General features: G+C 34.4%; 1 long non-coding RNA gene across 1 annotated transcript; it reads left to right on the top strand.

Moving 5' to 3' along the window:
• The first annotated feature begins 520 nt into the window (after positions 1-520).
• On the top strand, positions 521-5,814 carry LOC147496437 (uncharacterized). Its single transcript, XR_015194785.1, has 5 exons — positions 521-3,565; positions 3,727-3,893; positions 4,089-4,159; positions 4,267-4,408; positions 4,926-5,814. It is a non-coding gene; the product is annotated as an uncharacterized LOC147496437 (long non-coding RNA).
• The last annotated feature ends 3,316 nt before the right edge of the window (positions 5,815-9,130 follow it).

Below are 9,130 nucleotides of genomic sequence, written 5' to 3'. Positions count from 1 at the left end.
GTGTTGATTCCAAAACCATTAGAATCTAGACTTACAGAGGTACAACCTCATACTTTGACCCGAGTTCATACTCGTGTTTAAGATTATGAAAACTGACTTCAATATATGATGACTGTTTGTGCACATATTCTAGACATGTTGCATTGTAGGAAGTGTATAGGGCACTATACTTTGTAGATTTGTGCAAAATCAAAACATAATGAAACCTTAGAGAGTCTTTTATCCGACGCAGTGAGCCTCACTTAATTTGGATGAGTGACGGAAAATATATGACTTTGACAATTCTATGCGTCAGAAATTCTATTCGTCAGAAAATAGTTTTTGCATAGGGTTTGATCACAAATTGCATAAAGCTAGAGGGAGAGTTAGAGTTTTTGTAAAACATGAAAATGTGAGTTTTATGAGTCTTCTTTCTAACTCAATTGGCCTTGTCACATTCTAAGTTATGTGGAGGTAGATATAATGTCTGGAAGTTTGGTTGACAAAAAAAGCGATTGTCGAAATCGGCCACAAGACCGTGTTCAAGTCCAGTTTTAATATAGTTAGAGTAAGAGTTAGAATTTTTGTAAAACATAAACGAGTAAGTTCTGAGTTTTCTTTTCAACGCAAAAAGGCTTGTCATGTTTGGACACCTGTGGAAAGAGTTGAGCCATACGGAAGATAGTCCGTCAGAAATCTAGTTACTGAAAATTAGAATTTTTACCGTTTTCGACCTAAGTTTTCTTCTAGATGGGCTGAGGTCGGGACTTCGAGTTCTACATGAAAAAGTAAGTATACCTATCATAGTTTTCAAATAATCAAGTGGTGTATCATTTGGATGACTATAAAAAAAGTTATTGTTTTGGCAAGTTAGCTAGATAACCTACTATGTGTTCTTTTAGGTGAGCTCTAGTTAACTTTTCTTTTTATAATGAGATAAATGATTGTACTTAGGCATATGGGTGCCTTGATTGCTTAATTTCACATTTGTACAATTGTTGCACAAACCCTAAATGTTAACATGTGATATGTTATGATAAAGTTTGAGTTTAGTATATATAATTGAGGAATGAAAGGGAAATGAAGTGTGCACTCTTATGACATGATTTCTTATTGTTTTTTGACTTTGACTATGTGGCTGATAAGAACTACGAAGGCTTGGTTCTAATCTTAAAAGATTTGGATACGTATGTAGCTTTGAGCAAAAGTGCAACCACTATATTATCTATTATATATTATATATTAGTTTTTGTGATAAACGGTATATGGAACTTGATTGTGTTCTTTCAGAGTGTTATGCCTCGATTGGGAGTGTATTTTAATTCACGAGGCATTTAATTAATGTTTTATTCATAATTGAAAATTTGGATATATATGGTTTATATATTCGATATTGAGGCGAGTTGAATGACTATTGTGTTTGGAATCTTTATTAATGATTCTATTGTTTGAAATGATGTTTATTTTATAATGAAAATATTATAATAAATTATAACTCTTCGGTGTTAAAAAGTGTTGTGAAAATTTAATGTGTCACCCACATCTTTAGATCTCTCTAAGTCTCTTTGATGAAAAGAAAAGAAATAAAATTTTTGTGATTAATGATGTCATGTCAAAAGCCGCCTTAGAGAGGAACTAAGGCATTTGCCTTGCGGGTTGGCTGTATTTCTTGAGTGTACAAGAATGTAAGTCTGGGTATTCTTTGAATGTGGTAGGAATGATCCAAAGTATTCATTGAATGTGCTATGAATAATTTGTTAGTGTTATGATGGGTATTTTTTGAATGTGGCGGGAATGACTCAAGATATTTATTGAATGTGCCATGAATGACCTGTTAGTGTTATGATGGGTATTCATTGAATGTGGCGGGAATGGTCCAATGTATTCATTGAATGTGCCATGAATGACCTGTTAGTTTTATGATGGGTATTCTTTGAATGTGGTGGGAATGACCCAAAGTATTCATTGAATGTGCCATGAATGACCTGAGATTTTATGCCAAAAGAGGCTGTGATTATGTGTATGGAAAGCCCAGAAATGGTTGTGACTCACAAGTTACGAGTTTACAAGATGAAAATATGTTTCCTAAAAGCGATATCTCCACTTGGGACATATATCTTGTAGTGGTACTCGGTGTGAGTGAGGCACACGGGTATGTGTGATTTGGCAAATGTGTGAAGTGCAAATCGTGGAGTAGGAATTAAAGGTTGGACAGTGTCTATTAATAAATGAGATAATTAATAAGCAAAGTAAAATGTTGATTTTTCATATGAGCGAGTTATTGCATATAAGTATTTATGTATTATGATGTACATGATTTCTTACAAGAAATGTATATGTGGTTTGTATGAGTTGTTACTCACGAGGGATGAATGTACTATCTAGTTGTGATATATTTTTTCGTTCTTATAAGTAAACGAGTGGTTTTTAAGTAAAATATTGGCTTTATATATGAGCGAGTTGTTGGATATGATTGGTTGTGTATTATGATATGATACATATGATTTCTTACGAAGGAATGTAACTTTGGTTAACGTGATATAATGGATATGGTGGTGTGACATGAATGTTAATATTGGCGATATATTATGTTAGATTATGTATACCCATGATGTAGTGAGAGGGAAATAAATGTTTACTTTAAAAGATTACGTTTGGGAAATCTAACTTTGTTTTGCAAGAGGGTAGGACTTATTAACTTTTTATACAGAGACGTTGTCTTACCTTAACACGTAAGCGGTTATAAATAAGATTTTAATTAAATTAATTTACTAGATATTGGGATTTAAATCTTACTTGGGAAGAAACTACACGCCGTTTTGGAAAACGGAACTATCTTGTCTTCCAAGTTGAAATGGTTGGTAATGTTTTATTTATTTATTAGAAACTTGAATGTAGTACGGTATATTTTATTTTAGTCTTACTCATATCAGCAAATTCAATTTGTTAACCCATATTTCATTTGTTTTGGCAATGTGGGTGTGTTCTTGGAAACATAGATGGTAGAATGCAGTGGATGACGACGTTTGATTTGGATTTGCTTTTAGAGCCTTACTGGTTTAAGTTTTTTTAAGTGGAAAGTTTGGATTTGAAACAGGATGTATTAGAGTTGGTTAGTAAAATTTTTATTTGTGAATGAAGAGTTGTTCTTTCGGTTTTAATTTGATCTCATTTTTCTATATCGTGTTTAGTAATGGGTTATTAGGGTTTCGTTTCATCCTGGGTTTTTAGAATATGGAATAGGGTGACGATTGAGATAATTATATTTTGGATAATTTCTTATTTTAATTGTTTGGAAATTTGGGGGACAAAAATAGTTGGAATTCTCTTGCTACGCATTGGTTATATCTTCGTTTAATATGGAGAATGACGTGTTATGTCTTCCTTTTTACAAATTTCAAGCAATTTCACTGGAAAAATGCCTGCGCCTTCTAGTTCATTTGCTATGGCTGGTGCCTCCAAGAGAAATGCCACAAAACAAATGCCAACTGAAACTTCAAACATAGCTCAAGGAACGTTATCCAGAAGTGGTCAGTCAAGCAGCTGGTTCCCTTCATTACAACGCAATTCTTCAGCTAAATGAAAGGTATAGGACACGTTATCCAAGTAATTCCTTTTTTATGCTTTGAAATATCAATGTACTTGTACTCTGTGTAGGCATCTTACTAGATGTCGAAGCTTCCATTAGATTTTTTTAGGTTTGTACTTCGTTTTTGATTACTGATTTTTTACATTATATCTTCACAGGAGGTACTTTCTGGTGGAGAAGAACCATGGATCATATGTAGAGGCTGTTGAAGTCCTAGAGTGTTATTGAAGCTTCAAGTCCTTTTGTGGATGTCAGCCCAAGTACTATACTTCTTAAGGTGACTACAGCCACATCAGATGATGCTAAGAAATGGTCTCAGAGCTTGGTTAGTGTGCATATATGTTTTATGCTTTCGTGTAACATGGATGAGACGTGAAGTGTTTTCTTCATTCTTCTGTTAATAGATCATACAGTTACCATTTCCATTTGGTTCTGGATTCTGAGTTGCTTTTGTATCTTTTATTAATGAATCTTATGGATGAAAGCCTTGGATGTTCACCTGGATCAATTTTAACCATAGGTACTCGAGTTCTTCCGTAATATAGTGTTTCAGATGCCAAATTGTGGTCTCTGATACGAAGCTTTCACTAGGTATAAGCATATCTTTTCAAGTGACATGTTTTGATTCTTGAACTTAAAATCGTTCTCCACATGTTATATCATTCTATTTCTCATTTGCCATATTTCCTATTTTCCAGAGGAACTTGCCACTGCTTCAGATTATAGAAGGCTACTCCTTACACAGTTTTGGTGCACTGCACTTGTAAGAACCCCAACTTTCTTTGAAGATGTGTGGCATCCAGACGCTTCCGACTTTGAAAGCTAGAGAGATATTAAGAGGTAATAATACTTCACTATACTTGTGGAAATCATGCGTAAGCAACATATGCTAATACAGATATGCTATTTTGCTGCATCAAAAGTTAATCTCGGGGTTCTTTCATCTTCAAGATTAATTTATGGGATGATCTTTGGGACTTCACTGCACGTGAAAGAATCTTGCATAAGCCACTGCTTTATATACTTCCATGATGAGTTATGAGATTTTTTTGGCCGAGACAATCTCTTTTTGTAGATCTGTTCAAATTTAGGCTTAAGTTGACATCCGTAATTTCTTAATAAAACTGACCTATTCTGACTAGGTAGAAATTCTTGTATTGGTTTTGTGTGTATGATGATATCCATGCTAGATCTTTCACTAAATAATAGCCATTGACTTGTTTGTCCAGAGCTTCGTGCACATGGTTGTTCATAGATTCTGTCCCGTACTCCCGTGGTCCACCTAGTGTCTTTATTAATAAGTTATTTTCAGTTTTCTTGCAGTTGTTACTGAAACTATGGTGTTGTAAATTTGCAGATTTTTATCCGACATTGGGGTAAAGCTACAAGTTACAAGAAGCGTCATAGAGATGTAAAGATGCAAGTTAAAAGGAAATAAAGCCACAACATGTGATCACTGTTTCTTATTCTGTCTGGGAAGAGTGGACCTTTGTTTTAATGTGGGACAGGTAATGGAGTGGTAACATAAAATATATATGTAGGTATTGTTTGATCAGAAGAGTTAATGGAAGGTCCACAGAGATGAAGAAAATGCCGTCATAAAACATATTGTCTTCCTGGAGTTCTTTGAGTGGAAGGTACCATTAATATACGATCTAGTTCATCTTTGCTGTGACGTAGGAGAAAATCCATCATAAGCTGCAACGACGAAGTTATTCTGGTTTGCCTATATTTGTGGGGAAGGAACACCTAGAAATGGAGTTACCATTACTGAACTTGTTGGATTCTAAGAGTAGCGTTGTATGGAGAGACGGTGATGTCGCTAGTGATTGTGATCCTCAGCTTTTTTGTGGAAAAGGCAAGAAAATGTTTGTCAACTTCCTAATGGGTAGGAGTTTTGGACTTTACCGAGTGGTATAGGCAATCAGCTACACTTGGTGTCATCAACTGCTACGACAATCGGTGCCTTACGAGTAAGTATTGGGGTAAAGAATGGTGGTGTTTCTTGTGGTTCCCCCGTATTCTGCATGAGCTGATTGGCCTAAAAGCATGTCTGCATATTATCATCAAATTTTGGCTTTCCTAGTTTTGGAAGAGTACGCTAATAGATTTACTAGCTGCTTTAGGACTCTCTTTCGTTGGGGAGACCTTGCACGTACACTTGGTAATTATTATTCGCCACCTGATTATTTTTGATTATTTCTTTTCAGCTAATTAAGGAAATGTCAATGAGTGTTGTTGATAAATTTCTGTGGTAGGTGCTATAAATAGTTCTTCAATTAATGAAAGTTTAATTACCCATAAAAAAAGAAGTTTCAGTGGAGGTCAAATTAACGAATAATGTAAATACACTTAAATGGTTGTTTGGGGTGAATGGCTGTTTCAGTAGTTTATGCAGATGGCAGGTTAATCACGTTCGCTCAACTAATCACAACAAGAAAATAGAACAAAGACAAGTGTAGTCTTTTATTCTCTTTTTTCTTTTTTTCCCTTCTGGAATCTGGATGCGTAGGGGGGTCTCTATACCATCTCTGTAACTGTTTGAAATTTGATACCATATGTCCACTTTAACTACCTAATTGACTCCGTTAGTTTGCCTGGCTTATTGTATTTTTCTTTTGGGTCGGGTTCAAGCGACTATAACACATTATCGTGTTTATTCCCGTCTTCTGATGAGATGAAATGGGTTTCTCTTGAAACAATACATAAAGAAATAAAAACATTTTCGAAAGGGTACACTGGTTCGAAATAGTGTATTATATTGAAAATGTGCGACCTTTCAAAATAGTGTTTTATGCTGAAATGGTGCGTCTTTTCGAAACATGTGACTTTTCAAATAGGTGTTTAACTTTTTCAAAGAGTCACTATGCTATTTCGAAAAGGCATTTCTCACTTATAAATAGTGGATGAATTTGGAGAGAGAGGCACACCAAATCACAAATTTCTGATATTTCTCTTCTCCTTCTGTTCTTAGTCAAAATACTATGTTGTATTCGTTGATTCTATAGAATTGAAGTGTTAGCTTTCTTTAGAAGGAAATCCGTTCTATCTTGGGAGACAATTTCTCATCAACCTTTAAGCATCGTGAGGGAGAAAATCTGTCTTAAAGACATAATGTTTCTACACTAGGCTCAGATTTAACAAAGAAGTACAAGACACTTACAAGACAAAATGTTTGTACTGTTTGGTGATTAGTAAAGAGTAAGTACATTTAAGTTGTATATTCCTAACAACTTAAAACAGATTTTTCTTTGGTAAATTAAGTTCATTTGTTGAACTAAAGGTTTGTTCATAATATATTTGTTAGGATTAACTAGTATTCCCCCCCCCGTAGATGGGAAATTAGGGTCTCCCTCCTAAACACAAGGTCAACTTGGTTTGACTGTTAACTTTCAAGTCAAATAATTGAAAATTACACAAATGCCTTTATTGTTTTCAAAAAGAAAATGTTCAATTTTAATTAGGTGGGGGAATTTATGTCATTTTCAGTTGTTTGACTTGAAAGTTAACGGTCAAACCAAGTTGACCGTGTGTTTAGGGAGGAGACTCTAATTTCCCATCTAGTTGGGGGGGGGCGTAACACTAGTTCACCCTATTGGTTATATGAATTTGATTTTCTAGTTATTTAACAATAAGTATATTTTTGGAATAAATTTCCTACACTTTCATAATGCATTGCTGCGTCTAGTCTTTTCTAGTATAGGTATAGATATATAAGCACTGCTCACACTTGAAGTAAACACAATATCTCCTTCCTCATCTCTATGACTAAGAGGTTGTTTGTTTTTTTGACTTTTAGCATTCATAGCCTCTGCAAACTCAAGTTTCAGCATTCAATGGACAAAATCTTGTTTGTTAAGTGGTTTCAGCATTCAGAGGCAAAAGATGGTTTCAGCGTTCTGCGCTAACTTTCGTAATGAATGCTACATTGAACTGTTGAAAGCAAAGAATTCCACCTTATACCCTTTGTTTATTTTTCTTTGGAAAAAAAGATTTTCACTGCAAAATACATCCATACACCTTTCTTTGCCTTGATTTTTTGTGTAAATGGGCAGCAACAATCTTTGAATCATTAATATATGAGAACGATTTTCACGGGGTCATAGATCGTTAATGGGTGGATGAGAGAGACAGAAAGAATGGGGTTTTGAAGACGGAGAGAGAATGAGGTTTTATTTTGGGGACGAAGGGTTCTTATTTAGAAAGTAAACTTTGATGTCTTAACATGACACCTGTATTTTGATATAATTTTGCTCATTTAATGCCTTGGGTTTTTAATTTTATTACAACTAAAATTCTTATATTTTATATATGTAAAACAATAATAAAATGACCTTGGTTAAATACATTTGTTCTTCATTATTTGCTACAACCAATTATTTTGTAGTCTTTTAAAAATAAATTTCTTGATTGCCCAAATAAAAATAGAATAATAAATTCTAAAGTGTTTGTGTTCAAAATAGATAAAAAGGTGAAATTGTTTAAATAATTTATATTCAGCATTCAGAACCAGGATATTCTGACAGAAAACAAATATGTTTTTTCAGATGGTGAGTCAAGCATTTAGAGACTCAGAAAAACAAACGACCCCTAAGCATAGCTAGTAAATTTGTGGACGGCAAAAGTTCGATACGTCAATTATTCGCCTAAGATTCGAAATTTTCAACAATAATACTTTTAAATATTCGGTCCAATGTAACGGTTTTGTTTTAAGCGGGATGGTCGGCTATATATTTTACATTTAAAATTTTGATATATAAGTATATCGTTTTTATTTTTATTTTTACAATTTTATTCATGAAAAAATAATACAAATGTCATTTTATTAAGCCAAACCTTATAATTAGTGAATAATTAGCGAATAATTCGCAATTATAAGTGACCCAACCAATTGTGAATTAAACATTATCATTGCCGTATTATCGTTTTATTGACCAAACCTTATAATGGTGAATAATTCGAATAATTATATATGCCCCTAAGTGTGTGTGACCAAGCATGGCTTCTATATATCCCAGAAACTCCCCCTCACCAAATTATTCTTTCAACGTAAATAGATTGTTTAGAAGCATTTCAACCAAAGAATCTTCATTCTCCCACTTACCTCCACCTCGACATAGCACCATCCTCGATCACTCTACTTTTCAAACCAAGTCCTCCACCTTCTCCTCAACCATCTTCCACCTTTCCGAATCCCAACAAACACCAGCTAAATATCGAGAAATTTCAATCGTCACAACGATGCATGTGTTCCATGCTAAAAAAAGATGGACGAATTCTATCCATTGCTATATCGAACGGCCTAGTTAGTCTACACAGGTTCCGAGTCCAACTGCATTCGAATATGGAAACAACCAGAATTCACTAAATGTGGGAAGTTGAAGTCTAAGACTGGTATGGTGTACGCATTAGCTGTCTCAAATGATCAACTTTTCGCTGCTTATTCTGATTGCAAGATAAGGGTATGGCGCAGAACTTGGGATGGAATCCCTACGCATGTTAGGATTGCGACCATTCCGAAGTTAGGCAACTATGTTCGGAATTACATTGCCGAGAAGGACA

Source organism: Coptis chinensis, chromosome 5 (assembly GCF_015680905.1).
Source record: "Coptis chinensis isolate HL-2020 chromosome 5, ASM1568090v1, whole genome shotgun sequence".
NCBI classification, from domain to species: Eukaryota; Viridiplantae; Streptophyta; class Magnoliopsida; order Ranunculales; family Ranunculaceae; genus Coptis; species Coptis chinensis.
This window is presented reverse-complemented; position numbering and strand designations above follow the sequence as displayed.